The sequence below is a fragment of the Otolemur garnettii genome, unplaced genomic scaffold (assembly GCF_000181295.1).
Source record: "Otolemur garnettii isolate 467f Iridium unplaced genomic scaffold, OtoGar3 scaffold00011, whole genome shotgun sequence".
Taxonomy (NCBI): domain Eukaryota; kingdom Metazoa; phylum Chordata; class Mammalia; order Primates; family Galagidae; genus Otolemur; species Otolemur garnettii.
This window is the reverse complement of record NW_003852406.1, coordinates 28,147,682-28,163,986: the sequence shown is the minus strand read 5'-3', so window position 1 is coordinate 28,163,986 and position 16,305 is coordinate 28,147,682. Positions and strand designations below refer to the sequence as shown.

Below are 16,305 nucleotides of genomic sequence, written 5' to 3'. Positions count from 1 at the left end.
TTCCCCTAAAATCAGGAACAACCCATTGGTGTCTATTTTTATCACTTCTGTTTAATATTGTACTGGAGGTTCTAGTCAGTTAAATAAGGAATAGAAATTATCCATAAAGATTAATAGAAGTAAAACTATCTTAACTTATACACACATCATAGGTACACAGGGAAAAATAATTACTAGAACTCTATGACTAGTAAGAGCCAATATACAATATTCTACTCTATTTTCACATACTCATTAAGAACTAGAAAAGAAACACTTTTAAAATGCCATTATAATAGCATCAAAAAAAACATAGTACAGGATCTGTATACTAAAAGCTAAAAACATACAACTCTGAGAAATTACAGATAATCCAAAAAAAAAGAAGAGAGATACTAATTAATAAATTTTTTTAAGATGTCTACTCTCTACAATCAATCTATGGAGTGAACACAGTACCAAGTAAAACTGTAAGAAGCTTTTTGTACAAAATGAAAAGTTAATCCTAAAATTCATATGGAAAAGCTGATTCAAAATTTACATTTTTATAAATTTTAAATCAACTTTTAAATTTTATATGAAAAAACAAAGCAGTGGCCAAAACAAATCTTTTTTAAAATAAAATTAGATACCTTATATTACCCCAGTTAAAATTTATTAAAAAGCTTGGCCAGGCACAGTGGCTTATAACCGTAATCCTTGCACTCTGAGAGGCCAAGGCAGGTAGATTCCTTGAGCTGGGGAGTTCGAGACCAGCCTAAGCAAGACCAAGATCCTGTCTCTACTAGCTGTAGTCCCAGCTATTCAGGAGGCTTTATAAACCTTATTTTAAAACTGAATATGACTTCAAAAAGCACATATTATAAAATGAAATAAATACACAAAATAAAGACAAAACAGTGAAAAAATACAAATTGTCATGCTAACTTCGTGATCAACTCTGTATAGGGAAGGGGGGAGCAATGTAGGAGGAAGAAGCTAGCATATACAAAGGCACATCTACAGGGTGGATATAAAGTTCATGTACAATTTAAAACAGTTTAACATAGTAAATTACAGATGAACTTTATGTCCACCCTATATAAACCAGCATTGTTTGTACAGGGATTTTAATGAATAAAGGCTGAGTACACAACTTCTGAAATCAAACCATCTGATTCTACCTATTCTATCCACTGATAAAAATAAAATGCTAAATCTGAAACACTTAGCATAGGGCCTGGCATATAAAGAATGATCTCAATAAATGTTAGCTTATACACTTTCATGACAAAAACACTCTACAAACTAGGAATAAAAAACTTCCTCAACCTAATAAAAGGCAGTTATCAAAAACCCACAGCTAACATCACAGTTAATGCTGAGTGCTTTCTTTCTAAGATCAGAAACAAGACAAGGATGTCCACACTCACCATTTTTTTCTTTTTTTGAGTCAGAGTCTGACTCCGTTGCCCAAGCCAAAGTGCCACGGTGTCAGCCTAGCTCACAGCAACCTCAAACTCCTGAGTTCAAGAGATCCTCCTGCTTCACCTCCTGAGTAGCTGGGACTACAGGCACCTATTTTCCTATTTTTAGTAGAGACAGGGTGTCACTCTTATTCAGGCTGGTCTCCACCTTCTGGGCTCAAGCGATCTTCCCATCCTGGCTTCCCAGAGTGCTAGGATTACAGATGTGAGCCACCATGCCCAGCCTGTACTCACCACTTCTACTCAACATTGTGCTAAAGGCTTTAGCCAAGAACAATTAGACAAGAAAGACATAAAAGGCATCCAGATTAAAAAGGAATAAAACTATGACTATTCACAGATGACATGACTAATCTTATACATATTAAAAAATAACCCTAAGTAGGGTGGCACCTGTGGCTCAAAGGAGTAAGGCGCTGGCCCCATATGCCGGAGGTGGCAGGTTCAAACCCAGTCCCGGCCAAAAACCACAAATAAAAAAAAAAAAATCCTAAGCAATTTATTAATAATGATTAGAATTCAGTAAGATTACATGATGAAACAATCAATTCTATTTCTCTATACCAAAAATGTACAATCCAAAAATCAAAGTAGACATACACTCTAACTGATAATACTATAAATAAAAAAGAATAGTATACTTATGAATAAATTCAGCAAAAGAACTATAAAACATGCTGAAAATGACAAAACATCACTGAAAGAAATTTTAAAAGACCTAAATAAATAGAAAGATATCCAGTGTTCATGAATTGGAAGATCTAAAGATTTATGATTGCTTCCACGCAATCAAAATCCAGCTGGATCTTTTGTACAAACTGACAAGCTGATCTGAAAATTCATATGGAAAGGGAGGAGATCTAGCAGAGCCAAAACAATTCTAAATAAAGTTGGGAGAACTCACACTTCCCAATTTCAAAACATACTACAGAACCATAGTAATCAAGAAAATGTAGTACTATCATATAAATCAATAAAATAGAACTGAAAGTCCAAAAATAAAACCTTATGTATATGGTCAATAGGTATTCTTTAAGGGTGCCAAGAAAATTCAATGGCCTGGGACAACTGGATATACACACATGAATGAATGAAGTTGAATCACTATATCACACTATTTATAAAAATTAACTCCAAACACTAGACCTAGATTTGAGAGCTAAAACAATAAAACTCTTAGCAGAAAATATGAGTAATTGAGTAATTTTTTATGACTTTGAATTAGGCAAAATTATATAACAGTAATAAAAACAAAACCAACCAGAAAAAAGATAAAATTAAAAACTCTTGTGCTTCAAAGGACATTATCAATAAAGTAAAAAGACTTTCTTTTCAGAAAAGAGAAAATATTTGCAAATCTTATATCTTATAAGAGAGTTATACTTAAAATATATATGCATTTATATATACAGTTGACTCTTGAACATGGGTTTGAACTGCACATGTCTACTTAATATGTGAATTCTCTTTAATCAAATACAAATCAAAATTAAAGTATTCACAGGATGTAATACCACCTTACTTTTCATATACTGTATAGTCTGGCAGAACTGACTGGGGGACTTATGTATGCACAAATTTTGGTATAAGCAAGAGGTTCTGAAACCAATCCCTTGCATATCCTGAAGGACAACTGTATTTATAGTTATGTAAATATGTATTTGTGTTTACATATTATATGTAACATAAATATATTAAAATATATATGGAAAAATAACCTAATTTTAAAATTGGCAAAATATTTGATTTCTCCCAAAAAAATGTTCAACATAATTAATCAATAGGAAAATACAAATCAAATGCATAATATACCACTTCACATCCCACTGTGACGATGGCTATAATAAATAAAACAAAACAAACTCAGACAATAAGAAGTACTAGTGCAGATGTGGAGAAATTGGAACCCTAAGACATTGCTGGTGAGAATACAAAATAGTACAATGTCTTTGGAAAATAGTTTGGCAGTTCCACAAAATTTCAAATGTGGAGTTCACTAAAGGACCTAGCAATTCCATTCTTCAGTATATACCCAAGAGAAATGAAAACATGTCCATGCAAAAACCTATTATAAGTAAATGTTCTCAGTAGATTATTCCTATTAGCCAAAAAGTAGAAACAACTCAACTAGCCAAAAACTGATCTATGCATAAATAAAATATGCCATATAGACATTGAGAAGTCCAGTTGCTGGCCAAAATAATCTATAAGTGACTTTAGCTTTACCTGGCAGGCCTCAAGAGGAAAGCTCCCTTCCTCACAGCAGATCTGGAGCACAGCCAATACACCGTAGTCTCTAAGAGACGTGCATTCAATACTCAGCCACACAACCCCACACACCTCCTAAGCATATTTGCCTTCCTACCCCAGACTCCTTCATTCAGAAGTCTCTGTGGCCTTCAGCTGAGGCCTTTTCTCAGGTACCTCTGTGAAGGGAATCTTCCCGAACAGGGAAAAAACCCTGAAAACACTTTCCTCCACTCTTGACTCAGTGCTCTTCCACTCTTGCCCCTTGCATCTTACCCTCCAACTTACCCAGGATCCATAAATCTGCAGGGACCTTTGGCTGGGGGGACCTGTCAACAATGACATAATCCCCACCTTTGTGCTGATCCATCTGACAAGGGGAAGCTTTCATTTTTCTCAGATTTAGCCTCTTACTAATCCTAATTTGATAAGTGATTAAAGGACTTGACTGTTACTTTGGCCTACTGGTTTTAACTGACCACCCAGACACCTGGAATCTCAGTAATCTCTCTCTCACTCAAGCTCCTGATACAGACATTAAAATATTTAGCCTTAAAAGAGAATAAAGTACTGATACATGCTACAATATGGATGAGCCATAAAAATTATATGCTAAGTGAAAGAAATTAGTTACAGAAGACTATATGTTACATGATTCTATTAACATGAAATGTCCAGAATAGGTAGATCTACAGAGACAGAAAGTAAATAGGAGTCAACATGACAGAGACCGAGGGGAAGAAGGAATGAGTAGTGACTTGCTAATGAGTACTTTTAAGAGTAATGAAAATATTCCAAAATTAGATTGTGGTGTTGGTTGCACATCTATGTAATATAATAAAAACCACACTTAAAATGGGTGAATTTTAAGAAATTATTTCTCATTAAAAATATGATATGAATACACAATGTTAGTTCATATCATAAGAGCACTAGTGAGACAGAAAACTGGTAAAAGGCCAAGCATGGTGGCTCATGCCAGTGATCCTATCATTCTGGCAGACCAAGGCAGGTGGACTGCCTGAACTCATGAGTTCAAAACCAGCCTGAGCCAAAGCCAGACTTCTCTAAAAACAGTCAGGTGTTGTGGTGGGCACCTGAAGTCCCAACTACTTGGGAGGCTGAAGCTAGAGAATCGCTTAAGCCCAAGAGTTTGAGGTTGCTGTGAGCTGTGATACCACCGCACTCTACTGAGGGCAACAAAGTGAGACTCTGGCAAAGAAAGACAGACAGAAAGACACAAAGACAGAAAAGACAGAAAAGAAAGGAAAGAAAGAAAACAGGGAAAGAACAGATCTTACTACTATGTAAAATCGTTTGTAAAATATCCTTAAGCAATGCAGAGATACTGAAGAATTCTGATTAGCAGACTGACATGCTAACATGTATCTTTTAGGAAAAAATGCCCTGTTGACAATGACAAAATGGCTTAAAGAGTAGCTAGATCAGCGGTTTTCAACTTGTTGGTCGTGACCCACAGGAACTGTATTAAAGGGCCATGGCATTAAGAATGTTGAGAACCACTGAGCTAGAGTCAAGGTGAAAAGACCAGATGAAAAACTTACAATGATACATTTAGAAAATTTAAAAATTAAGAGGGCTTGAGCCAAGAATGTCAAGAAAAGGGAAAGGGGTATGATCCTACTTTTCCAGTGGAACACTATAAAAGCTTTCTATAACCTAAGGATACGGGAAGGGGGAGGGAGGGGAATTCGAGGGTTCACTTCTGTGGTTCATCTCACAAGGGTACAAGTGAATCTTTCTTATGAGCAGAATATGAACGTTTTAACACACTAACTAAGAAAATTACATGAAGGCTATGTTAACTAGTTTGATGGAAGTGTTTCGGATTGTTTGTGAAAACACCACACTGTACCCCAGAAGTGCATTAATGTACACAGTTACCATTCAATTAAAAAAAAAAAAAGCTTTCTATAAAATGGAAGCTTTCTAAGGAAGTCAACTATTAACATATGAGATATATCCCACTCCCTTACTAAACAGAAGGAACTACAGAAAGTAATTAAGTTCAGGAGAATAAAGTGGTAGAAAGCTCTTAACAACTGGCCTACTAAAACAGCCAGTAGACGGCACCCGTAGCTCAGTGGGTAGGACACTGGCCACATACACTCAAACCCAGCCCAGGCCAGCTAAACAACAATGACAACTACAATAAAATAAAATAAAATAAAAAATAGCCAGGCGTTGTGGTGGGAGTCTCTAGTCCCAACTACTTGGGAAGCTGAGGCAAGAGAATTGATTAAGCCCAAGAGTATGAGGTTGCTGTGAACTGTGCTACCACAGCACTTTACCAAGGGTGACATAGTGAGACTGTCTCTAAAAAAATAAATAAATAAATACAAACAAAACAGCTGGCAGTCGGTCTTTTTCTTTTTTTGGAGACAGTCTTACTATGTTGCCCTTGGTAGAGAGTCAAGGTATCACAGCTCATAGCAATCTCAAATTCTTGGGCTTAAGCGATTCTCTTGCCTCAGCCTCCCAATTAGCTGGGACTACAGGCACCCACCACAACAACTAGCTATTTTTTGGTTGCAATTGTCATTACTATTTAGTAAGCCTATGCCAGGTTTGAACCTGTCTGCTTTAGTGTATGTGGCCAGCGCCCTAACCACTGAGTACAGGTGTTAAGCCTGGCAGTCATTTTAATACACAGTGGAAACTCCACAGTTGACCAATTCCCTACATTGACCACTTCCTTAAGTTGACCTAATTTTCATGGACCAGAGATGCAGCACATGTACTTATCAGTACGGTAGGCCTAGTTCTTTATGTTACAGTAGGTGTGGTTCCTTATGTTGACCACCTATGTATGTTGACCAGTTTGTTATAGTCCCTTGAGTGGTTAACTTACAGAGGTTCTACTGCATTACTTAACCAATCAAGAATTTGTCTTCAACAATATGTGATTATAATGCCAATATGATTCCCAAGTGTGTGTCAAAAACACTAATGTGAGTTCCATTTTTGAGTGTAAAAGACAATGGAAAATTTCCTCAAAAGTATTTTATTGGTAGAACCAGTTTCATCTCTTTCAAAAGTCCTACAAACTAAAAGTATGCTTACTAAATAAATGTAGCTTTATAATAGGTATTTGCTTCCTATAAAGGAAATACTTAGAGGAAAAGATATTTGATTTTACCCTAAATTTTTCAGAAACAATTCTTACTCACTATAAAATACATTTAAAAGGCAAATGCATTCATCAAATACCTCACCTTAGGCTTTCAGGTAAACCACAAAAGAAAAACATCTACAGCATAATTCCCAGTTTAGGTAGATACCTGAATTGTAAAAAGAAAAAGAAAAGGATGGTCAATATGACTGAATCTGAGTAGGAATTTAATTCTTCGGCAGGAAAACCCAAACTTGATCATTTACCCCTCAAACTTTTGTGTTGAAGTTGTTCTTTAGAAATCTGTAGAGTGTCAAGAATTAAGAACTTCTCTTGGGCTTTCTATTGTCTTTGATTATTTAATGTTGATGGCAATTTTTGAAATTAAAAATTTATCAAAACATATACCATATTAACAGGAGAAAAAAATTTATTTCCTTCACCAATTCAATTCTTCAAAAGAAAGGCATTTTCTGAAAGTTTACAGTTCCAAAATACCACCATCATAACTGCCTATCCTCTTAAAAAGACAGAATTTAAAAATCTAGAAACATAAAAGTAAACAAATAGCACATTTATAAAGCCTAAATAAAAAATTAAACAAATCAATTGTTTAAGTATGAAAAATAGTTACTAATGCTGTCCCTGTTCTTCTCCTTACCAGACTAATGATAGGATTGTAACTCACTACCCTCTTTCAATCTAAGTGTGGCCACATAACTTGCTTTAGCCACTGAAATGTACACAGATGTGATATGACTCATTCCAGCATAAACTTCAAGAACCGATACACAACTGAAGGACCTACATACTGCTGCAGTTATTATCAAAGCAAGTGACCAGATGGAACTTCTGGTCAGGCTGGTTCACTAAATGGTTCTGATGAGGAAAAAAAAAAAAAAGCTGCTGATATGTACTGGATGTGTAGCACAAGCAAGAAATAAGCTTTGTTCTATTAAGCCACTGAGATTTTTTTTTATTATTATAATAGCATAATGTAAGTTATACTGACAGTGTTAATATATAATATTATTATTATAGCAAAATGTAAGTTATACTGACAGTGACAGTGTTAATATATAACATTATTATTATAGCATAATATAAGTTATACTGACAATGTTAATATAACAACATATATTATTACAATAATGCGATATAACTTGCATCTTTGCACACTATGGGAGTATAAATTGATAAAGTCATTTCAGAAAGTATATTATAATGTGCAACAAGAAGCTTAAAAAGTTCAAATCCATTAACCCCAAAACTTCAAGCAATCTGCCCTAAATTACCAAAGTTCAAACTGATTTATACCATAGCCCACTTATAACTACAAAGAGCTAAAAACTAAATGTACAAATAATTTGTTAAATAAGGTAGAATACTAAACAATCATTAAAATGATCAGAAGTACTTAATGACTAATAGGGGAAATTGTATAAAGGGCACACATGAGAACTCTATACTATCTGCTACCGATATTATCAATTTTTTCACGTATCCACTTCTAGAGTAGGTAAATCTAATCTATATTGACAGAAAGCGGATCAGTTAATGTAGGAACCAAAGGCTGTATTGAAGAACTGACCCTACAAGGGCTTACAAGAAGCTTTTAAGAATGATTAAAATGGCTCGGCGCCTGTGGCTCAAGTGGCTAAGGCGCCAGCCACATACACCTAAGGTGGCGGGTTCGAATCCCCAGCCCGGGCCCGCCAAACAACAATGATGGCTGCAACCAAAAAATAGCCGGGCGTTGTGGCGGGCGCCTGTAGTCCCAGCTACTTGGGAGGCTGAGGCAGGAGACTCGCTTGAGCCCAGGAGTTGGAGGTTGCTGTGATGCTATGGCACTCTACCTAGGGGGATAGCTTGAGGCTCCGTCTCAAAAAAAAAAAAAAAATGATTAAAATACTCTATATCTTGATTATGGTGATTATCAACAGATACAGACATTAGTCAAAACTTTCCAAACTATACTGCACACAAATCACATCTTACTAAAGTTGATTCTTAAAACTAAAATAAAAATGCTTAATGGCCAGAAAATATCCAGTACTGAGTAATTGGAATTATGTAAAATACATACATTTGCATAGATAACAATAAAAATACAGTATCTATAGTACTTACTTTGCATAAAGATTAATTATATAGATAATTTTAATTTTTTCATCAATTCTATACTTTCAAAATGTTCTAAATATGTATGCATTTTTATGTTTATTTGGTATTTTATTGAGAACCAAAGCTTGAAGCCAAAGAGTCTGATAATAATTTAATAATTTATTCAGTCAATATTTATTACAGGCCTCCATGTACAACAACAGTCTAAGCAGTAGAGAAATGTTTCTGAACTTGAGTGTGTTTTCCAAAGATTGAAGCAGATATGCCCTTCAAGTGATTGTGCTGTAGCCAGTGAATATGCAAGCATGAAAAACAACTTGCAAATCCCATCTGTTTATGGTGTTTACACTAGCAAATAACAGGTAGGTTGTGACTATAAGAACTATTTGCACTACTGGTTGTTTACCTAATCTTTTTGAAAATAAGCTTAAAATTTCTACAGTGTTTAAAGCTGACTACGTATCACATATTTTGAAAGTATGAATATGTTTATAAGAATTATACGTATTAGTAGGTATTCACTTAAAATTTTTCATTGTTGAGCATTTATTTACTTAAAGGAATAAAATTTTTTTACAATTGCAAAAACAGCTGAAGTGTTTAAAACCCTAACAAAATGTAGAAAAATATAAATGAAACACAGAAAGCAATAAATATGACAATGCAGACAGATCATTAAGCAAAGAGTAAGAAGTACCTGATTCGTCAAAAAGAAATAGCAAATACATAAAATTAACAAACTAATTAATGAGGAAGGATATAGCATAAAAATACGTTTTATTTGTGTTCAGCAGTAAGCATAGCAATTCCCGGTATGTACTAAAATCTCATGAAAGAAAAATCTAAGATATCTATTCTATTGCAAGGAATACATGTGAAGCAAAAACAAGAAAGAACATATAGAAGAACTAAATTCAGAAATGATTTTAAAACAATGACCAGTGAGATTAAATCACTATGAATACAGAGGGTGCCAAAAACATACACGCCTGTTAAGGAAAAACATTAAAATTCTAATACTAATTATATACCAATAACAAACGATGAATACAAGTCACGTTTGACTTCTGCAACTACAAGAAGTGCTCCAAGTGGTTACCGGCAGCAAACCTACAACTTGAGCAATGCTGACTCAAGAGCCCACTTGCATCACTGTGCATGCCATTTCAGTTTCTTCCCAAAGCACCACCAGCATAGCTGGTTTTCTACCAAATACCCATCCTTTAAGGTCCCCTATAGGTAGAAGTCAAGGGGTGTTAAGTAAGGAGAATGTGAGGGAAACTCGACCATGCCTCTTTGTCCTGGCAAATCCTGGAGGTAAGCTTTCATTCATGTGCATGTACTAATCTAAGGATGAAAATCTTCCATTTTGCTTTTTAAAAATGTACTGTACGCTCATTCTGCTAGCTCCTATCTCACATGTACATTGTTTGGTAGACTTTTGTGTACCAAACAGATCTTGTAAACTGTTACAGCACCATAGGAAAAGAAGAAAGATTTGCTGTGGGAGGCCTCCAGGACCTTTCCTTGTGTCTCAAACTTCTCACGAATATGTGCAATTCTTAAGCGTGTTGGAGGTTCCGTTGCATACTCACACCTCCTTGTCTCTGTACCACCACAACATTCCGGAATTTCAAATACCACTTCAAAAAAACGATCCTGCGCTTCTCCAACAACAACCATGCTTCACCATTTTCTCTGTCCTGCCTGTCGCATGGTGATGCTAGCATTCATTTTATTAACACCATCTTTTTTTTTTTTTTTGAGACAGAGCCTCAAGCTGTCCCCTTGGATAGAGTGCTGTGGCATCACAGCTCACAGCAACCTCCAACTCCTGGGCTCAAGCGAGTCTCCTGCCTCAGCCTCCCAAGTAGCTGGGACCACAGGCGCCCACCACAACGCCCAGCTATTTTTTGGTTGCAGCCATCATTGTTGTTTGGCGGGCCCAGGCTGGATTCGAACCCACCACCTTAGGTGTATGTGGCTGGCGCCTTAGCCGCTTGAGCCACAGTCGCCAAGCCAACACTATCTTTTGAGAGAACATAATACTGCACATTACCACAGTAATTCAATTCAACTTAAAAAAGTAACATATATAGATAACATCTCTTAAAATGTGCATATATTTTTTGATACTGCTAGTATAATATGTTGCTATCTCAGGTATGACATATGTTTCTTAAGTTTGACATTTGGACCTATTATATGATGTATTTTAAAAGTATGAAATTATTCATAATTTATAATAAAATACAGGATGTCAATAAAGTGTGTGTGAATTGCATATAAACTTTGTTGACACCTTGTTAAATTAAGAATTCTAAAACAAGTGTGCTAATCAGGGTAGAGTTAATAAACATGAGAGAGTCTCACATCAGAGAGTTTTTAAGGCACTTAGAAATGGAGGATAAAATCGGAAACAAAATTACCAATATTGCAGGAAAGAGAATGGAAAATTCCAGGTACAGTGGCTCATCCCTAGCACCCTGGGAGGTCAAGATGAGATTGCGTGCTCAGGAGTCAGGAGACCAGCCTAAGCAAGAGCTAGACTCCCATCTTTACTAAAAAATAGAGAAATTAGCCAGGCATCGTGGGTAGGCTCTTGGAGGCAGGAGGAATGCTTGAGCCTAGGAGTTTAAGATTACAGTGAGCTATGACGATACCACTATACCTGGGGCAAAAGAGTGAGACTGTCTCAAAACAAAACAAAACAAGGAAGGGGCTGGGGCAAGGTGACTCATGCCTATAATCCTAGCACTCTGGGACACTGAGGCAGGTGGATTGCCTGAGGTCAGGAATTCAAGACCAGCCTGACCAAAGCAAGACCCCATCTCTAGTAAAAACAGAAAAACTAGCTGGGCATCGTGGCAGGCACCAGTAGTCCCAGATGTTCATGAGGCTGAGGCAAGAGGATCACTTGGGCCCAGGAGTTTGAGGTTGCTGTGAGCTATGACACCACAGGACTTCACCCAGGGTGACAAAGTCAGTCTCTGTCCCAAACAAAACAAAACGCCACCAAAAAACAAACCAAAAAAAACCCTCTACGTAGTCAATGAAAAAAGTGAAAAGAAGAGGGTATTCTAGGCAGTGGATAGGGAATGAGCAAAGGTACAAAAGGGACAATTTGTTACGGTAGGGATTCTCACCCTTTTTGTTTCCCTAGATTTGGCTCACCTAAAGAATGTTCTGAATTTCTCAAGTCATTTGCCTACTGATGACATTGAATAAGAAGTTATAAAAACTTGTAGATTTAATATGCTAATCAAATAATCAATAGTTTGTTACTAAAGATAGCCTTTGTGAACATAAAAATAAAACATGCCTGCACAATCAAATATAAAGTCTGAGCATTTGGGGCTTTATTCTGTTATTTTCATAACATTAAGCATACCAAAAGGGCTGAAAGTTTTCACTAGTTGATTATTTTGCTTTCCTTTTTATTGTGTATTTTATTCTCATGGATAACAACCTTTGATATTCTGTTCACTCCACACCTAACGTGTAATAGAGGCTATCTAAATACTTTTTGAATTAATAAATTAATACTGGAATATGATATACGTTTCACTGAAAATATTCCTCTTTTCTAATTATTCCAAGTAGTAGTAAGAAGAGAGAAGTAACATTAATTGAAAGTGTTACAAAAATGAAATCATCAAAAAACTTAATTATTTCAAAACCATCTTTGAAATAAATCTGTTCACAATTTAAATCTTTCTTATAGTCTGTGTTATAAGACTACACACCCCAATCACCACTAAGATGATCATTTTTACTGAATGTAGCCTGAAAAAGAAAATCACATAATTTGATACCCAGAAAAGTGCCACTTGTTCATGTTTATATTCTATAGAAGTCCTAGCACATACTGGCATTTTCTTTTTTTCAAATCATTCACTGAATTCAGTAATCATAAAGAAAATGTTTTTTCTGCTCTCCATATGACTTCACTACATTTCTAAGGTGTGAGTCATCAATTCTGGCAATAAAAACAGAACTTACGCCACTACAAAAGCTTGACATATTTCAAGGGCTTTCTGAAATGAGAAGAGATACATGAAGTATCCATAGACGTGTTCCCTAATTACACAAAGTACAAGAAGATGCATTGTTTCACTATTATCAATTTGCTATATTTAGATGTCTCTGAATTGACTTATTCAAGCGTAATACAAATATAACCTTGAAGGCATTCACATACTTGTTCCTGACAGTGTGGATACAAAAGCTGCTATTCAGTTAAGAGATGATAGGCAACAGGAATCTGACAGGCCAGTAATTTACTACATTTTCTGCACATTTGAATTTGTAGGCCTCCATAGCCATTAAACAAAATTAGTTTCATGATGTCAGCCAAGAGGCCTCATGGGCAACAGTTTTATGTCATTTAAAAAACTACCATCCTCAATCTGTTTGAATCTATGTTTGCTCATTAGAAGCCTCTCCATGAATCAGGAGCAAGGTTTTAATTGCACTCTTGCTCTATCAATGTATAGTATAGTCCTGAACTACAACAAATCCCTATACCCGCTTCTCTCCTCATGTCTAAAATAATTTACATATAGTTGAAAAAACTTAAGTATCAGATAGTATTGCAGTTCTCCACCAAAATGGAGCAATTTCAAAATCACAAATATGATCTTAATGTATCTTTACCCAAATTCATTTCCTACTATTCCTGATTTATAATCTCTGAATCCACTATGCTCTCTCATGCTCCTGTAATTGTAAATGTCATTTTCTCCTCTGCTTGTTTAGAATCTCCTCAAACCTGTCTAGCAAATTTTTACTCATTATATATTAAGTCTTACCTGATTTTCCCACAAGACTCAAGCAATCCTTCCCACATGCATCTTACATATTTACCTGAAGTACTTCTCAAACTAGGTTATAATTCTTCTCTTACAGAGAACCTTAAGGTCTCTGTAGATTAAGGTGACCAGATTTTAACATTGGTAAAGCGGGACACCATTGGGGGGGGTTCTTAATTAAAAATTTGGTCTATATGGAGCAACAAAAATTTTCATAGAATGCAAAAGTAGTATTGTAATTTTTTTTAATTTCAACATAAGTACAATTTACAAATATAACACATAAAAAAAATATGTATAGGGCAGTGCCTGTGGTTCAAAGGAGTAGGGCGCTGGTCCACTTGGGTGACCTTGCCCAGGAAGGGAGTAGGGAGTTTACATTAGCCTTTTCATTTCCAAATGAAGTTACATTAACCTCTTCATTCCCAATGGAGTTGCATTAACCTTTTCAGCAGCTGAAAACCATATATTACCTTCCTGTTGTCCCACCATTCCCTAGCTTGTCATGCATTCTTTCCAAAAATCAGGACTTTTTTAAAACGCTGCGGGACGCAGGACAAATTGTTAAAAATCAGGACTGTTCCACTAAAAGCCAGATGTCTGCTCACCTTACTGTAGATCAGGCATCCTCAAACTGTGGCCCACAGGCCACATGTGGCCAGCTGAGGACATTTATCTGGCCCACCGGGTGTTTTTGCCGCTGCCTGTCCTGCTTAGCAGCCAACTTGTCTTAGGGCTCACAGTCCAGCCCTCCAACTGAGGGACAGTGAACTGGCCCCATTTAAAAAGGTTGAGGACCCCTGTGTAGATAATGACTGATGTTGGCAGAGCTAATATTCATCTGGTATAGATTCACCAGCACAGACTGAAAAGTTGTACCAAAGTACAAAATACTTCTTAATGCAGTTTGGTAAAGGGTCATTGCCCTGAATTCCACTAACCCTAAAGTGGCTGCTGATGGTCCAATCCCTCCACCATCACCATAACCCAGCAGCAAAGTGAGAAAAGTCTAACACAGCAAAAAGGATTCTTCAAAACCCTGATCCTGTGCTATGGCCATCTTGATTGGTAGGTGTCCCTGTTGTACTGACTGGTAAATACTTTAAATATCACTCCTGCTTCTTTGTATCCAAAGCATAGGATACTGCCTAGCTTATAACAGAGCTTTAATTCTTTGTCAAAATAATGAATGATGATATACCAGCCCTATCAATGACCCAAGGTCAACAGGCATGCTACCAAAACTATGCAATGATACACTGACAAGGAAAATCCTAGTCCTTCGGTACTAAGGGGAAAAATGGTCTAGTCTGCCTGTTTTCTATGTTTGTCTTCAGCCTCTTATAAACACTTAATTTGATAACATGGGGAAAACCTTTAATGTGTTACTTTACAGAGCATATGATCTAAGTATTTTTAATGATTTTTAAACAAAGTTTAAAAACAAAGTTCCTATAAAGCATGTTCACTAACAATACTACAAACAAACAGTAATCATTAAACTCTAGTCAGTGTTTTGGACAAGAAGACAGGTATCTCTAAAGGACAAACACAAGTGATTAATTCAAATGGAGAGGAAAAGGTAAGAATGTGAAAATCAGTTAATTAAAAATGGCATCTCTAATTACAGATTTTGCTAGGGGCTTCAGATGCTTCTAATTAGTTTTACTTGGCATATTAATTATAAATAGAACACCATAAGACAATTTTCTAACCACAGAAATTTACTGAGAATATAAAATCAGAGCTTTTTATCTTTATAATTTAATAATTAAATGTTCAATAATGTATGAGAATTACTTTGAAGAACATCAATAAAATATAAAATATATATCATACTAAAATTAAGTTATTCAGAATATTACCAAGGTGGTGACAGAATCTTTTTAAAAATCCACAAGATTCTAGCACTAAGAGAGGCAGAGGTGGGTGGACTGCCCAAGTTCAGGAGTTAGAGACCAGCCTGAGCTGAAGCCAGACCTCATCTCTAAAAATAGCCAGGCATTGTGGTGGGAGCCTATAACCCCAGCTACTTGGGAAGCTGAGGCAAGAGGATCACTTGTGCCCAAGAGTTTGAGGTTACTGTGAGCTATGACACCATGGCACTCAACTGAGGGTAGTAAAGTGAGACTCTATCTCAATAAATAAATAAATAAATAATCCACAAGAGAGCCAGTGTGTAGCTGAAAGAAGGGTAAATATGTAGCTTCAAAACCAAGAATTCTAAACTTTAAAATAGTGATCTAATAATCTTTTTAGGCTACTTACTTTCCAGTTAAAAAAAAAAAGTGAGAGCCATAGATTCAGAAAATTGTAAATTAAAATATTAAAAATAATGATGAGGAGACTCAGCCGCAGGGCAGCCGGTCAAGAACAGAGGAAGAGATAACATCAAGATGCCCGAGAGTTGGCTCGGCGTCTGTGGCTCAAGTGGCTAAGGCGCCAGCCACATATACCTAAGGTGGCGGGTTCGAATCCAGCCCGGGCCCACCAAACAACAATGATGGCTACAACCAAAAAATAGCCAGGCGTTGTGGCAGGCGCC

At 36.2% G+C, this 16,305-nt stretch overlaps 1 protein-coding gene across 2 annotated transcripts in view; it reads right to left on the bottom strand.

Annotated features, from left to right (window-relative positions):
- PEAK1 (pseudopodium enriched atypical kinase 1) overlaps positions 1-16,305 on the bottom strand; it is a 306,357-nt gene that overhangs the window by 252,583 nt on the left and 37,469 nt on the right. The window lies entirely within an intron of this gene.